Source organism: Heliangelus exortis, chromosome 1 (assembly GCF_036169615.1).
Source record: "Heliangelus exortis chromosome 1, bHelExo1.hap1, whole genome shotgun sequence".
Taxonomy (NCBI): Eukaryota; Metazoa; Chordata; class Aves; order Apodiformes; family Trochilidae; genus Heliangelus; species Heliangelus exortis.
The window spans coordinates 162657504-162674838 of NC_092422.1; the positions used below are offsets into that span (position 1 = coordinate 162657504).

The following is a 17335-nucleotide window of genomic DNA, read 5'->3' on the forward strand; positions in this document are numbered from 1 at the left end:
GTGAGAGAAGCTGCCAGAATTTTGCAAAGCATGGTCACCTCCTGTTGGCACTTGAGTTTCAAGGCTAACAGAAATCTGGTTTAAGTGGAATGTCCTGCCACTGGCCAAGACAGATACCTGCTCATTTTCACCCAGCACCCCAATTGCTGAGATCCTTAGCTAGCTAGCTTCATCATGAGAAGAAAATTACCTGTACACAAAAATTCAGGAGGATAGAACTGAATGCCTACATTCAGTTGATACAACACTTAACAGAGTTACTATTGATGCTCAGTCTTGTTCTGATGTGGCACAAGGACTATTTAATTCCTATACTAAATGATTTTTATTCAACTGAAGCAAAACAAAAATAACAGAGTGTTTATGTAATTCTCCCCAAACCACAGTATCATTTTGCTAAGGCTGTGTGGAAATTAAGGTGCTTTTTAAATTAGCAATTAATTTTCTACAGTCCAAGACTTATCAAACTGGTAACTAGGGCTTTCTTTTTCACCTTCTCAACAAAAAAACACCTAATGACCAATGACTGTGAGATAAAATTGTGATTCTTTCAATAATAACTCTTCTTACTGATTCATTAACTTCAAAGGATTAAAACAAAAACAGTTTCTGTCTGTAATTTTTATCAGTCTTCAAGGACAATCTTATCTTCTTCTCACAGACAGATTAATCTCAAGTACGTGGAGGCTGCAAGTAGGTAAAACACTCTGTGCTTGCTCAGGGAGACAGGGGGGTACTTTCTGATATGCAGTGCTGCACCACCTCTCTCCTGTTTGTCACTAACACAGCACATGCTGTGTCATCAACATTCATAATTATTTTCTTATGCTTGATAATTCAGGACAAGAATAATTAAAAATTTTTACTTGAAGAGTGAGTAATAAGCTTGTATAATTACGAGACCTGACTTCTCTGCTATTTCAAGGTCATAAAAAGAAAAAGAGGCATTGTACAGCAGGCCCCTACTTGTGTATTTCATTTATAATGTTACAGAAAATATCTGTAGCCCAACTGCCTCAGCTGAAGAGATCCACTTTACATTGTGGTTAACTGACACAGTATGAGACCCTTTTTAATATGAATTCAGAATCTAACTGTGGACATTTCATTGTTTAATGCTTGCAGATTACAGAGGAAAGATGGATTGCTTTGCTTGCAGGGGCGATGCCCAACTCAAGTAAATGAAATGACTGTTAAAGACATAAACTCCAAAATTTCATGGTTTTGTTCCTCACTGTAATTCTTTTTTTTTTTCCAACATGCCCTATTTACTCTTCCCTGGCTGCTGCCTCTTCAGCATCACAAATGATACTGATCAGAGGATCAGAGGCATGGGTGGCCTGGGTTTGTCAGCTCTCACCTTCAACCCATTTGCTGCTTCTTAGCTGACCAATACTGGGTTAACCTTGTGTCCCGTCTGTCAACTGCTCCACCACCAAAAAAAAAAAAAAAGAAAAGGTTCTGGGGCCTTACATTTTGCTGATGTGTCCTTTCCACAGCCTTAGTTGGACTGCATCTCTGTTAGTGTGTCACAGAGCTGTGATCAGTCATGTGCAGCAGATTATCAGGCAGAGCAAGAGGAAAAAGGATGCTGAAGTGCAGCTGGGGCATGTGTGGCTTCACAGGGCTTTCTGCCAGGCCTGTCTGCTGCAGCCATGACCCCACACACCAGACAGTGGGTCAGGACATGTCTGTGCAAACACGGGAGAAAGAATTCCGTTGTTTTCTTGACGTTCCTGTTTTCTTGAGTAAGAAAAAAGCATAATGATAAGAAATCCTCATGGCAGTAATAGTGTATTCAGTTCAGGGAAGATACACATCAAAAGCCAAGACCTACTGTGATGCAGAGGTGACACCACCAGAAACTTCTTATTATAAATTACACCCATTTTCCACTAAAAGAAAGGGGGCAGAGCCTTCCCAGGGGCAATACTGAACAGGCTTTAATGACAAGCAGGAACCAAGTTCAAGGCTCATAGGAGCAGTGGTAACCCAAAGACCACACATGGTGCTATTGCAGCTATTTAAGAGGGAACACTAAGCTGTACTTCGTTAAATTCGTGTTTTTCTGATGTGCAGAGCTGTGGTTTTGAGCTGCCCAGGGCTGCTCTGCCCTTGCCAGCCACCGCAGCTGCTCTGCAGCCTGGCTGGTACAGCAGGCATTCAGCAGCTTCACTTTGTGTGCACCCCTGGGCCCAACTACCTGCAGTACTTTCTGGTTGGGTTATGAGCTCGGCAGTTTCCTACATTTGCATAATTTCAGATTCAACCTTGTTTATTTTTAAAAATACAAAATCACTTCAGGTGGACGGGCAAAGATGATCTCAAACAAAATGTTTTTCTAGCAGCTGTTTCACAAGTTCTTACATCCCTCCCACAGGCACTCAGTTCAGGTGTGCCCTGCTCTTGAAAGCTCTAAGTACAAGCTGTTTCAAAACTACTTGGAGCTGGAGCAATCCCACATCAGAAGACAGCAGTTCTGCTTTTGTTTACTTGCACGGGCATTCCTTTGTGCTTCTGGGAGGCATTGGTAGTCTGTCTGCCCAAATCTGATTCTTATTTCGTGGCAGCTCAACCAGCCACAAATAAAATTAAATAAAACAATAGTGTATGCCTTTTGAAGGGAGGCCAGCTGGCAAAAAAATATACATCAATTATCTTGAACTTCTGCTTAGAAGTGCTTGGTATCTAACACAGGATGAAATATTTGTATGTTTGTTGTTTTTTTTTCTATCACTTCTAGTTTTCTATTTAGAAAGTCCTCACTTTTGGAGCTCATGGAGTGATTCTAAAGGACAAAAAGGGAAAAACGTCAAAAAAAGCCTCTGCTTATTCTCAGTAGTTCTGGTTAGGAGCATTACTGAGGGAAGAAACTGTTTTTCTTCTACTCTTGCTAAGCAGGGGTGAAGTATGTGGCTACATTGTGACCATTCCCTGCTTTACTAATCTCTAGCTGTGAAAGTTAAATAATCAGTGGTATCTCCTCCTGCAGGAGTACTTGATTGAATGTAATTAACTCAGAGAAAGCTTCAGTTAACAATGGTCACCTGCCTTGTTTAAGCAAACCGGGATGACCCAAATTCAGTTTAGAACTGTTCTATTAATTCAATATTCAGTTGTCATTCAACTGTCTGGCACAAACCACATTTTTGTTCAAGGGAGTGGCCCAGAAATGTGTGTGGGGTGTGCACAGGTTAAGAGGACTCACAGAGGGATAGGATGCCTTTCAGAAGCTCTTGAGGAAACACTCTTGAAAGATAATGAGGGACAGCCTGGATGTAGGAGAAGCTGAGAACAAACCCAGCATGCAGTCCAAACCCAATCTGTTTGGGACACCATGCATGGAAAAAGCTACAGCTGATAATGAGGTCAGGCTGAAGTACTACTAAAGTCAGGCTGCAGTTTGGGTTAGAGGAGGGGAAGACAAAAATTTATTTTAACAGTCTGGCAGTTACTTGAACTGTTTGTTACTAACAACAAAACCCAGCTAGGTGTTACATGACACAAGCAGCTTCTTACCTCAAACCCATTCTATGCATCTGATCAGGTATCTCCTAGAATGGTCCCAGCTTTTCTAACCCATTTGTCCTCATCCCCTCCGCAGGCTCCCATGCTTGCTTTCTACCTGCCTGTTACACAAGGAATATATCCTTGATTTTGCACCACCAAGCTGCCATACCATCCTCCCTTGCAGACCTTCTTATGGTCTGCTCCACAATTTGATGTTTGGTTGAAACAGATTTACTGACTGCTCTGTTTTACTTGATGCAGAAAGAGCTATGCACTACTAAGAAAAGCTCAGCACTCTTTTTCATAGAATCATAGAATTGGCTGGGCTGGAAGGGACCTCAGAGATCATCAAGTCCAACCCTTGATCCACTACCGCTGCAGTTACCAGACCATGGCACTGAGTGCCACATCCAGTCTCTTTTTAAATATCTCCAGGGACGGAGAATCCACCACCTCACCAGGCAGCCCATTCCAATGCTTGATCACCCTCTCAGTAAAGAAATTCTTTCTAATGTCCAACCTAAACCTCCACCGGCACAACTTGAGACCGTGCCCTCTTGTCTTGCTGAGAGTTGCCTGGGAAAAGAGACCAACCCCCCCTGGCTCCAACCTCCTTTCAGGGAGTTGTAGAGAGTGATGAGGTCTCCCCTGAGCCTCCTCTTCTCCAGCCTGAACAGCCCCAGCTCCCTCAGCCTCTCCTCATAGGATCTGTGCTCGAGTCCCTTCACCAGCCTGGTTGCCCTCCTTTGGACCTGCTCCAGGACTTCAATCTCCTTCCTAAACTGAGGGGCCCAGAACTGGACACAGGACTCGAGGTGTGGCCTCACCAGGGCTGAGTACAGGGGCAGAATCACTTCCTTGGACCTGCTGGCCACGCTGTTCCTGATCCAGGCCAGGATGCCATTGGCCTTCTTGGCCACCTGGGCACACTGCTGGCTCATGTTCAGCTTCCTGTCAATCCAGACTCCCAGGTCCCTTTCTCCCTGGCTGCTCTCAGCCACTCTGTGCCCAGCCTGGAGCTCCCCATGGGGTTGTTGTGGCCAAAGTGCAGGACCCGGCACTTTTGCTAATTAAATTGATTTTGCTTGTGAATTACAAAGTTGCCAGGCTGCTGGCATCAATTGGCTTCCAAAAAGCACTTCCAAAATTGGCTTCCAAAAGCATAGCTTTGCCAATGCAGCTTTTAACATCCAGTGAAACAGCAATGCAAGTAGCTAGAAAAGTAGGCTGGAGTGTTTCCTAGATGTAGTACTAGTACCTGGGGTAGCTTCAGCTTGAAACCTTTAAGGTTTTATTGACTAGTTCCCTCCAAGAGTCCCCTTGCCATCACAGACAGGGCTATGTTTTCAGTCCTGAATGTATACTCAAACCCCTACTTTAGAAGTGGGGTTGCTGAGGAGAGGAATTTCTTTGAGAAGAAATCTCCCCCAAATCAGGCATGGATGCATATATCTGCTGAAATAAACTCTTATACCTTGCTAAGTTATATTTTTGAAGAACCATGTTTCTTTTCTGGTTACCCAATCCACATTTTCCTTTATGTCCTCTCTCAATCCAGGTGGATCCTGGTGAAATTTTGCCTCACCAACTAATTGCTGGGATGCAACTGCTTGTTGCTAAGCAAGGAGGTTTTTATACTGTCCAGTTGCCTGCCTGTAAATCAGTACTCATTTAAACACAAACATGAAACAACAACAGCTAAGGAAGGAACACATTCATGCCAAGAAAACAAAGAGGTTCTCTCTGTGGACTGAGGGAATAGTGGTAACATCAGCACAATATATGGGAGGGAACTGGTGCAGTTCTACCAGGAGGTGAGCTGTAACTGTGCTGTGCTGTGTAACTATGTCATCTTTCAGTGTCTATAGCAATAGGGACTTTTCTGACCCAAAACTGACATTTTGTTGATGAAACCCATAAACTTTGACATTCTCAGAGAGCCTGGAGTATCTGGAATCACAGCAAATCAACCAAAACTCCACTTGAGATCCAAGCCAGGAAGAAGGATAAATCCATGATCTCCCTATAGTGAGTGTGCATGCACTGCACTGCTTCCTTTGTGAACAAGCAAACCCAAGTCACTGCCTAACTTCATCACCAGGCAGGTGGTTATCCATTTCTCTTCTTCTCTCCACTTCAAGATGGTGTCTGTAGTTGGTTCTTTCATGGGAAAGAAATGTAAGAAAAAGGCAGGTTTTCTAGATGGAAAACCAGTGCATATAGGTACAGGAATGACAAGCTGGCAGAGTAGAAAATGGATTAATTGGTGAAACTTGTACCAAGTTTTCCTTTTACCTACCAGGCAAAGTAGTCCGTGAGACAGTGCTTTATATCTCAAACATATTGAGCTTTACACAGAAAACTGGCTATACTGGAGAGGCAGTCATCCCCAAGCATGTGATCTTGTGCTCTTTTAAGTTTGCATAGCATAATGAATATGCAGTAAAGTTGTTTGGTTTTTTGTTTGTTTGGTTTTAATTATTTGTTTTAAGCAGTACATTTTAAAAAGATTCAAAGGGAAGGAGAGCTACACATGACATAGACAGAGGTTCTCTTTTAAGTGCCCTAACATGCCTACTTCTGATATAGTTGTAGCAAGCCAAAGATCTTAAGTGATCTTTCCCCAGATTTCTTCTTAGTAGTAGTTGGAATTGGAGGTTGCAGATTTCTGAAATATCTGAGAACTTGCATCCCTTATTTTTTTTTCTTATGGCTGATAATGTGATTTATTTCCTCCAGTCCACACATAAGTCTTCTCTGTACTTGCATCTCCACAAAGAACATAACCAGTGATGTTGCTCTCCATTGGCAGCAACATGACAGGATTGTCCAAGTATCTTATCAGTATGACATAACCATATTAATGAATGTTAAGGATGTGATAAAAGCTGTTTATTCAATGATGTTCTTAATGGCCTTGTTTGACCTGTTCCTTCCATGGATCCTCAAGGTTTGTCCCAGCTCTCACAAAAACATGGAAAGCAGCTCTTTAGCTTCAGCATTTAGGCTCCATCTGTGCATCAATTGTATCAATTTCCCATCTGCAGCTACTCACAGTTCACCTACAGTTCTTTTTTTTCTGTTCAGATGTCCATTACAGAAGGCCTGGGAAAGTAGAGAGTAAACCTCATCTCTCAGAATTAATGGTCTACTACTGTCAAGGGAAACTAAAGCAGGAGATACTTTTCTTATGTGACAGAACAGGCAAATGTCAGTAAAGATTTCAGAGATCTGAAGATCTCTGCAAAAAATTGTCTTTCAATGGCAATCTACCATAGAAAAATCCCTCCTTTTGTGGAAGATTGTAAGACCAGGTGCAAGGGGTTAAGAGTAAGCACCTAGACTCTTCCAAAGGTCCAGATAACTTTAGGGAACTGAGCTGGCTGGCTGAAAAGATAGCTGGGTGTTCCTGGAAGGAGTCCTGTGACCCACAGAGATGCAGTGAGCAGTTCTGCTGCAACAGCCTTGGTGATTAATCTGCTCATGCCAAGCTGTATGCCTGGAACATGACAGTCACAGAAACCAAAGGGAAAGCTCTCATATAGGTTTTCCACTTTTACAGTACAATAAGAAACCCCAAGACAGTGGGATTTTGGCATTCTGGGCTTTGGTGCCATGCAGTAGCTTGGATGACCAGCACTATATTGAGCTTGTTTTTTCACATTTACCTTCATATTTCTCCATTTTGTTCCCTACAGTGTTTTTATCTCAGTATTTCCCTATTATTTGCCTCTTTTCCCCTCCATGTCTTTGCTGATTTTAAAATTTAATATATATTTTATATACTCTATATAAAAAAAATCCTTTCATTTGAAAAGCTTGCAAACTAGTCTGCAAATACACTCTCATGTGTTGTAATTTTTGGTAATTATATGTGAAAATGTAGAACTGGAGCAGAAAAGAAGCATATAACAAAAGGGTTTACTAATTTTTAAAGTGTTTTAATGTCCTGCCTTTCTTCTTTCACTGTACAGTTTCAGTTCTTTATAGCTTCCACCTGAAATCCACCCAGTACAGCATGTGGCATGTTTCAGCCTGAGGAGGACTCTGATGGGTTCAGCTGCACTACAGAAAACTGAACAAGACAAGTACTTCTTCTATGTGGGTTGTTTTTGTTACCAGAATAATTATTTTTTTTTTAATTAAGTATGAAACAGGAAAACCAAGGGGAATCCCCCACCCCAGCTGCCCTACAACCTGAAACCTGTTTCTAAGTGCTGATGGGTGATACAGATCAGTGTAACATCCACAGTCTCTGTCTCAGGAACACAAGGTTCAGGGCTTGGGAGGGAAAGAGCAAGTATCAATCCAGACGCAATATGAATTTTTGAGGGTTGTCTGTGCCATTAAACTTGTTTTTCTACCACCTCCCCTGGCTCCATGAACCCGTCTGAAAGCCATTACCTCTGTTTACAAGCCTTCAGCCTTAAATCACATGCTGATTTTGTGAGGTTTGTCAGTGAAGGTTCGTTGGTGATTTTGCCATCTAGTGGAGGAAAAGGGTTTTTTCCATCTACTGCACACAGAGAAGGGCTCTTACAAATAAATGGAAAAAACTTGTTCAAACCCATTGATTCCTCTGGAAAGCCAGGACACAAACTAAACTCTGACTGCAGATGAAGAAGCCATGGAAAATGCTGTTCTGTACTTCCCTTTTTTTCCATTGAAGTGTTAGTATCCTAGTTGTATCTTGCAGAGAAAGCAAGTGCATGGACTTTTTAGTATTCAACTGGTTTCACAGTGTCCATCTTAGCACAATTTAGATCACCCCCGCTATTTAAAAATAAGTTTTTCAGCTGTGATAGCTTCGATTTTGTGCATTTTTCTTGGCCATTTCATAAAATCACATTTCTTCTGCCCTTTTATTTGTGTACTTAAGGAGATACACAGGCACTGGGCTTTGTCTTCTGACCAGCCACACTTATCTTAACACCCTGTGGTTCAGATATGAGCCAAGGCCAGAGGGGAAGCAGCACAGTAGAACATTTTGAGAGAAAGACATCACAGTAGTGTTACTCACACAGGAAAAATCCCAAATCCACTGTTGTGGGTCTGTAAGTTATTGCTGCACTGTTACTCAGCTGTCAGGAGACAGCCTGCAGTTTCCCCACATAAGTAAAACGTGCACAACCATAACCAGAAATGCAGTGCAGTGAACTATTTAAGAGCACAGGTCTTTTGGCTTTCAGCACCAAAAATACAGTTTTAAGAAGATGCATGACAACACTTGTTTTCTTCAATATCAACTGAAGGGCTGGTACAATACAGGCCATCCCTTTTTAGCAGATAATTGCCCATCCTGATTTTTAACTCATTCAATGCAGGAAATGCCACAATAGCTAATTTCTTCTTTCTTACTGGATGGGATGTAGGTAAAGCTGCAGAGTCACTGACTTGGACCTGTCTTATCCTCTTGTTGGCCTCTAGTCAGCCACATTCTCTATTATAGATGCACTGCTCAAAGAATCCTGTCAGCTGTGGGACTTACTCAGTTGCACAGTCACACTAAAAAGTTGTGGTGAGATAGTGAAAATTTAGCATGCATTTCCTTGGTCAGCATGTTGTTTCACAGAGATCTATTCTCATGCTCTTGCTGCCCCTTCTAGTATACTGACACAGATATTTGTGCTTCTAGGGCATAAAGTGGAAAAAAGCAATCTGGCACACCTGAGAAATAATGTATTTTTTTTCTGCAGATCAGCTCCCTGAGTAGTTACACAGGAACAGGGTCAAGACATCACCCAAATTGTAGTAGACAGGTAAGCAGGGGAAAAGCTGGGATCTACTTCAGCTAGCTGAAGGCTTCACTACTGAAGGTGAAGCTTACAGAGAGCCTGACTGATTTCAGAGCACACCACCGTGAAGGAGATGTCCTGTTCTGTCTCCTCACTGCTGGCTGCAAACTCTGATGGTGACTTTCTTTGGAAGCAATGTGGTGTTGGATTGGCTTACCCACCTTGCACTGTTAGGTGATGCAGCTAAACCCATCAATCACATATCTCACTGAAAGAATGTCCTGAGCCTGTTGAATGCCCTGTTGAAACAATGGCCTTGCCAGGAGCTGTGCATTCCCAGCCAAGTATTTCTCTGAGCTGGCTTTAGCTCATTTGACCACAGATTTAGCTGATTCAACAGCAGCCTATTTACTTTTATTTGCTGCTAGTATGTCAGCTTCCCTTATCATGTGGGCACATGAGCATATGGGGTATCACAAGGAAAGCAGGAGGAACACACAGCTGGAAGTAAAACTGGAGGTGGAAATGGGGAAATGATGCCTTCTGAAGGCAGGCAGCCAGTGATCTTTCCCTTATCAAGTAACCCCACCTTGAATGTCCTGCTGTTAATTGCAGTATGCAATTTTAATTGCACCTGAACTGATAAGGCCCTGCAGTATCTCCAGTGATAGAACTGGGTCCAAATTCCCAGAAGCTTCCCCCAGGTGTTGCTTAGGGAGAAGTAAAGAGTACACATTACTACTGATAGTTACTTTAGATATCCCTCGCCAGCTTTTCGTGTGTTACAAAGAAGCTGAACAATTTTTTTGCAAGATGAGTTGGACTGATTCTACTGGTGAAGACATTTCTGATGGTAGTTTGCAGGCTGTTCTTTTTTATAGCTCATTTGCTCTGTACTTCAAGCTGAACCTGTTCTTTTCTGTGAAAGCTTCTTTGGAAATGTACATCTGGGAATCTGCAGAGACCATGTCCCAGCTGCATATTTAGCATTTCCCTTTGTGACAGCAAATGCACTCATTTTACTGTGCCAACTTTTTCTTTTTGATAGAAGAGTTAGTGAGACCCTCTTTTATCTTGGGGGTTATCTTTCCATCACTTTCCAACTTTTTCCCCATGCAGTTTCAAAATTACAATCTTGATATTTCTTTACCTACTGGGAAGCATGGTTTCCTGTGGGTATTACAGCTTTCATCAAGCAGTTCTAGCAAATAAAGTTGCTCCAGCCCAAGACATCACTTCCCTCTGATGTTGATGGTACTTGTTTAGAGGAAGTTACTGCCCCTGCAACACAGTAACTCAGAGGGAAGTCACAGGGATCCACTACCCACATCTCTGTGGGTTCAGTTCACAGTCCATATTGTTCAACTTTTACTCAAATGATTGCATCCAGGGGGCAGCACAGCATGGGAGCACATTGCTCTTTGCTGACACAGATGGGAAAGGACCTCTGGGATGTTCTTTCTGCTGGAAAAGCAGAACCCCAAGTAGCTGGAGAGCCAGACTGTCTCACATCACTGTCAGTGAGCATGTGTACATGGAATAAAAGTCAAGAGTTCTTTTTTACCATTGCTTCATGCAAGACCAAAAGGGTGACTGCAGCACAGCTGATGAAACGTTGTGGGTTTTTTTCTATACTCTACAAACACATATCAGCTCTTGTTTTTACTAGGGTTTGGTTCTGATTTTCAGTGCAAGCAATGGCTCTTTAGAGCACCGTGTTTCTGGCTTCTGCTAAATCCCAGTCCTGTCAAGCTACTTGTGCAGAAAAGTCTTTCCTGAAAGTTTCTTTCACTTCAGTCATTCCTATCCCCCAAATGTTAAATCCTGTTTGTCAATCAGGATGTCACATCCTAAAATAATTTATTTAAATATCTTTATATGCATTGATTTACATCCATTTTTAAAAGGAAACTCTGGAGTTTAGGGGACTGCTTATCATACTTTTACACTCAATAAAAACACTGAGGATACTTACCTACAAGATATACAAATCAAGGCTTTCTTAGGGACAAGTAAATGACTAGAAAATCAACCAGTCTTTAAAAACAGTATCTCAAGGATTGCTGATTTGTGTGATGCCCTGTGAATTATTATGGACTTTCAAATGAGTAAAACTGTCTTCATGGAAACAAAAATAGCTGATGTAGCATGGACTGGTTCAGCTAAATACGGCACACTGAGAAATAGGAGCAGCATACAAGCCTCCCAAAGATCTTCCCTGCATACAGGGGACAAGGCAAAAGAGCTGGCAGTCCATGGAAGGCTGCAGAGGCAGGCAGCCTCCCAGACCACTTATAGGCACATAAATATGTTAGGGAGCACTTGAGACAACTCTTTGAGGGCTTCTGGCAGAGATGATGGTGTCTGTACGTGAAATCGGGGCTTTCTTGCAGTTTTATTTATGTGTGAAACCTTCTGCTTGAAAACCTCCCTTCTGAGGCTGGGTGTGTAGACGTGGTATCTGATAGAGGTGCCTCCTCCCCACCCCGCTGCCCGCAGCCCTGTTTGTAGCCGTGTGGTGTCACTCTCCTCCCTTGGCTCAGCACTGGAACTTCCCTGCCTGCCCAGCAAGGGCTCCCCTTGCTGTCTGAGCCAGTCCCGAGTATTCTGCCTCGCAGGGGCTCAGATGAACCTCCAAGTTGAGACAGACCCAGGGGCAAAGCAAGTGTCCAAGGTTTGATAATGGGGAGGAGAAGGACATGTGCCTTTCAGCGAGCAGTAACATCCCACTCCACTGACTGCCACCTCATGCAGCGTGTGCTAAGCACACATCTTTCACCAAATCTGCTTCTTCCTTACTTCTTTCTTTTTTCTTTTTTTACCTGTATTTTATTTTCTCTCTTCAGCACCCAAGATGAGGTCTGAATGGCACCCAAGTACAGCTGGTTCTGTAATCTTGCATATAGTTCTAGAAACACTACTTACCGTAGGTGCTGAGAGACCCCAACTGATTGCCAACCCCCCATGTGTCCACCCACTGCTGTTGGCTGGACCTTGATGAGACTGTGGGTTTAGAGGTACAGAATGAAGGTTTTTATGTCTACTCCTGATAAATGCAAAGCTATCCATGAATCAACATAGCCTTTAGAAAAGAAAGCCTTTGGAAAAGTCTTTATCAGGCTTTGTTTGGGAAACAAACCTACATTTCTCTCCCCTCAGGCTTTTTTTTTTTTTTTTTTTTTTTTTCCCCTACCTGCAGACCAAAGTCTTACACAAACTGTAGCTGAAGAGAAGCTGAAGAAGTGGGTCTGTGGGGAATCATACTAGCTAAAAAACATTGATACATTGTCAATCCTAATCAGAAAAATCATCTTACCACTCAGAAAAGTGACACAGTGTGTTTTCAGAAATACAACATCATTGCCTGGAGGATATATCAACATTGCTGTCAGTTTCTCCTCTCAGCTGGATGAACAAATAACATTTTTTGACTAACCACCACAAGCAATGCATTTAAAAAGTAAACCACTCTGGATCCCAGAAAATCTTAACATTTCCCTTCCACTCCTTGGAGAGAAACGCTCTATTTCACACCAGCTGGTGGTGCATAACCCTGGTGCCTTTTTTCCCTTCTGCTCAGAGAGAAAATCTTGAGTGGAATCAACATGTGCATGCTTAGATAAATTACACGATCTTCATCAAAGTTTAAAATATGAAACCTCAGTGTATTGTAAAACAAAACCTATTCAGTCATTCTAGTTATAAAACAGAAAAGAATAGTGTGCAAATGATTTATTTTTCCCCAAAGAGTAAGGAGGATTAAAAATGTTACCAAGAGAGTAAGGAAGCAGAACAAGAACTCAGTTTCCTTGATAAATAGCATACCTAATTTAGTTGGAGACCAAAATGTCATGGTTGTCAACTGTGCAGCTTCATTTCTGGAAATGTTGAGCACATGCCATTCTCCACTAAGTACAGCTAGAAGGGAAGAAGTTCATACTGACAAATCTGGCTGTACTATTCAGATGACTAATCATGGAGTTAAACATCTAATCTTAGACCTTATATTTTAAAACCTGCCTGACTGTATATGATGTGCAGTATATTCCTCTCACTTGTCTCTGTGTTCCCAGTAGCCACGATTTCTTCATGTGCTTTGCCAAATCAGAACACAGCTCCCACAAACAAGTTGGCTTCTCAGCCTTTCCTTTTTTTAAAGGAACTAAAAAAATACAACCGTTTTCTGTGCTAAGGTCATTAAAAATTACATTCTTATGCCATGCTTCAACCAGAGGTCTCCTCCCTGCACTTCCTGGATGTGACACAGACGTCTACAGTTCCAAAAATAATCCTGCTCTTCTCAGACACTGCCAGTCTGCAGCTGCAGGCTGCAAGAGCTGGTTACCCACACAGCTCTGCTGGATTTCTTGGAGATCCATGTGCCTTCAAATGAAAAGCTTGCATTTATATCCCAGTGAAGCCACTGGGCAATTTTCTGCATCTGTATCTTTGCAGTCCTAATGAACAAACAACCTTTGGATCGTCCTTGCTACTTGCTTTTAAATATGTAATTTACCTTCATTACATTTAAGCTCTTCATGTCTGTTCCTGCCTTTCCACTATCAAGGCAGCAAGGATACTGTGACTGTCAGTGTACTGGGCTAGTGCAGATAGATGAGCAGGCACAGGCAACTCCTGAGCTGGCAAATTACCTCTTAATTCAGGTTAAACTGACTCCTTTTGTATTTTAAGGATTTTTTTTTTTCCTCTGGATTGGAAGGCTGTCAAGGGTCCCAGGTAAAAAAAAGAAGCAACACTGGGTAAGGTCAACACATTTATGTGAGCAGTGAATAAAATTTCTGTTTCAATTCCAGAATTCCCTAAAATACAGCATAATTATACAGGAAAGGCAGACTGAAACAGGAAAGGGAGCTTTCCTATGCACCCAGTAAGGGGAAATGGCAAAGACTAAAGTTTGAAAGGATTAGTAACAGCCTTGCAACTAAAACAATGAAAAGGGATCACATTCCCCCTTTCTTTAGTTCTTGTTGTACTGCAGACTGTAACTATGACCCTTCGGGCTGGGCTGCCTGGACACTGCAGTTACAGGAGGGGATGGAGCATGTTCCATCAGACCTCTCAGCTACCAGAGCAAGACAGGAGCATGATCCAAGCCAGTTGGATCCAAGTAGGAACAGTAACTTCAGCGAGAGGAGCTCAGCAGGGAGAGGTGATGTTTTCATTGGACCAAGTGAGACAGCTGAAAAAAAGCAGACAAGCTTTCAGAACACAAACACTCCTTCACCAAGCCCAGTGAAGGGGAGGTGGAACAATAGCTCCCTTCTCTCAGGAAGGTCAAAGCATCACTGTGGGACAAGTCTGGCAAAGATTTTACACTCTCTGAATGCAGCTGTTTTGTTTTTTTTTTTTTTTGCATGGCATTTTTATTTTCAATTTTTATATTATTGAAAGCTAGTGTAAATTTCATCTGTTAATTACTGCAGCATAGCAAGAATTCATACAATTCAGCTATTGCATTCTTTGCATTACCTGCTCGGAGAGAAAACCACACCTCTCCCCACTGCTTAGCACAGGACTTCTGGTAAGATATCTCTGTATCTTAGAATAGGATTCCTCATTACCCAAGAATATATCAGCTCCTGCTGGTATTTTTTCACTTCATGTTCTTAACCTTCTGTGGCTGACTTCCCAATCATCTTTGCAGTGACTGAGCTGTCAGATGGAAGGCTGAGGCTGTGATCAGGAAGCATCAGCAGGAGAGATGAATTTGTATGGTGCAGAAAGCTGGTGCTTGTGTGCATCTACCTGATTATAACAGTAAACATTATTATATATTATAAGATATATATATATATATTACAGGATATAAACAGAGCTGTGTCTTTACAGCTATATGGGTAAAATTCTAGCACAAAACATAAAAGAAAATACCATCACTATATATTCAGTCTACCTTTCATTTATTCAACATTCCTTTTTCTTTGGTTGGGGTTTTTTTTTGTTTGTTTTCTTATTAAACAGGGAAGTTGGGTTGCAAATGGCTGGCATAAAATTTTAAGAGGAAAAAATCCCTTAAGACAAGCAAACATGCTAGTTTGCAATCCAAACTTTGCTTCTTTTAAAATCCAGGTAAGACACCGACTGTGAAACTGGGAGCAAAAAACCTATCTTGGAAGAAAAAACTTCTGAAAGGTGATTTGAGGGACACTAATGCCTGCTTTCCAAATTCCCTCAAGCTGCAAGCCTCACACTTGCTGTTAAAAGCAAGAAGATAGAAAACCTCTCTCCACCTATCAGAGTGAGTCTTTTTCCTCTTCCTAAGTACAATGGTGAATTTCAGGCTGGATGTTTCTAAATCACTAAATATATTAACAATATGTCAGTGTTTTGTAGCAGTACTGGCCAAGAGCAAGGCCCCCTCTCAGCAGCCCAGCTGTATAGAAATATACAGTTACAAAATTCATCATTACCTTTTCATAGATTTTGCAGATGATAACAAACTAGACATGGGTTAGACATTAATTGTACTCCAAAATGTTATAAAACACCCTTCTGAAGCTCCTATTAACACATTATAAAAGTGAGATTTTTACCTTAGTACCTAACTGGTATTGACTACCACCAGGATGTTTTTAAAAGTTTAATAAAAACTTTGGGTAGCTCAAACATGGCTTTAATGTTGCTTTAACCCTGGGCCATCAGTGGCATCCATTTACTGAAGAAAGACAGAGAGAGGATACATTCCTCCTGAATTGCAGCTCTGTCTTGAAGGTAGACTTCCCAAGACAAACCTCCTTTTCATATATGTAACAACAGCAAACCACTCACCTCCAGCCTCTGAGAGGAGTTTCCAGCAACAGGAAAAACCCTCTGGCACAGCAAGTCCTACAAAACCAGATGCAAAATCGAGCAAGTGCTGAGTTACCCAAGCTAAAGGTAACACAAAGCTTTTAACTGAGTTTCTTCAAAGTGAAGGCACACTTTCTATTCCTGTGGGGAAAATGAAAAAAACCTTCTGTAGATTGTTCCAAGGTGTTCTCAGGGACAAGGCTAGCAAAGATAATTTAACAACCAGTCACAGTTTAGCCAAATGTAGAAGATGCAGTAAAAACAAAACCCAAAAGTAACCACTATTGGTTTGTGTAGCACAGCTCCAGTTCCAACAGCACATACCGGGTGGTGACCACAGGTTGTTAAAGATGCCAAGTTTCTGATTTCTCTTTCATGAAAGCCAAAACTGAATGAAATACATGTAATTACCAGGCAAACATAATAAAGTGATATATTAACTAGAATAAGCAAGCTTCTCATCAGGTATGTATCAGTAGTTTTTATACGACTCCATCTCGACCTCAAGATTGAAGCTGGGCCAAGCATGTTACCACAGTGCTTGCAGTAAAATCACCCAAAATTAATTTTCTCTTACCCTTTCCTTCTCTCAGTTGTTTTACAATCTTCTGAAGAAAGATTCAGTCCCCCTAACATAAGAATTTGACTTATAGGTCAGCCTGTGAAGGAAGGAGTTGGCTACTGCCAGCTACCCTAATGCTATCATCCTAACAGTTACCTTTGTTTTGCTGCCTCCTCCCCAGTAGGGATGGGGGAAGATTCCCCCAAGGGATGGGGGAAGAGGTCTGAGCACTGGGGGAAGCATGCACAGCTTTAGCACAGGGAAAAAATGACACCAAGGAGGCTTAGCACTGGGAACCCTTGTGCAGGACAGAGAAGGAAACAGAGAATACCCATTGCCTGGAGCACTCAGGAAAGATTTAGGTGGGTGGAAAGAGACAGGGGTGAAAGAAAGCACCACAGGCAGTTTGTCAGGGGGTGAGCACGTGTATGTGTACATGGGGGTCCTTGTATTGGCACAGGGAAGTCATGCAGCTTCATTCATTTCATGACTTCAGCCCCAAAACGTGCAAACTCCTTGAAATACTTCTATAGACAGAAATCCAAGTTGCACCAATTTGTATTATGCACACCCAGACCCCACAAGTGTGTCCAACTCAAGCAGAAGAAGAAAATAGGGATCAACTGTTACCCCTGCAATAAGCAGATATCAGTCAAGTGATTAAAAATTTATTCCCACCCTACAGATGATATCCAAAGAAACAATACATACAAAGATC

At 42.0% G+C, this 17335-nt stretch overlaps 1 long non-coding RNA gene across 1 annotated transcript; it reads left to right on the forward strand.

Moving 5' to 3' along the window:
* The first annotated feature begins 7476 nt into the window (after positions 1 to 7476).
* Positions 7477 to 12416, forward strand: LOC139791333 (uncharacterized). Its single transcript, XR_011723878.1, has 3 exons — positions 7477 to 7611; positions 9207 to 10499; positions 12092 to 12416. It is a non-coding gene; the product is annotated as an uncharacterized lncRNA (long non-coding RNA).
* Positions 12417 to 17335: the final 4919 nt, after the last annotated feature.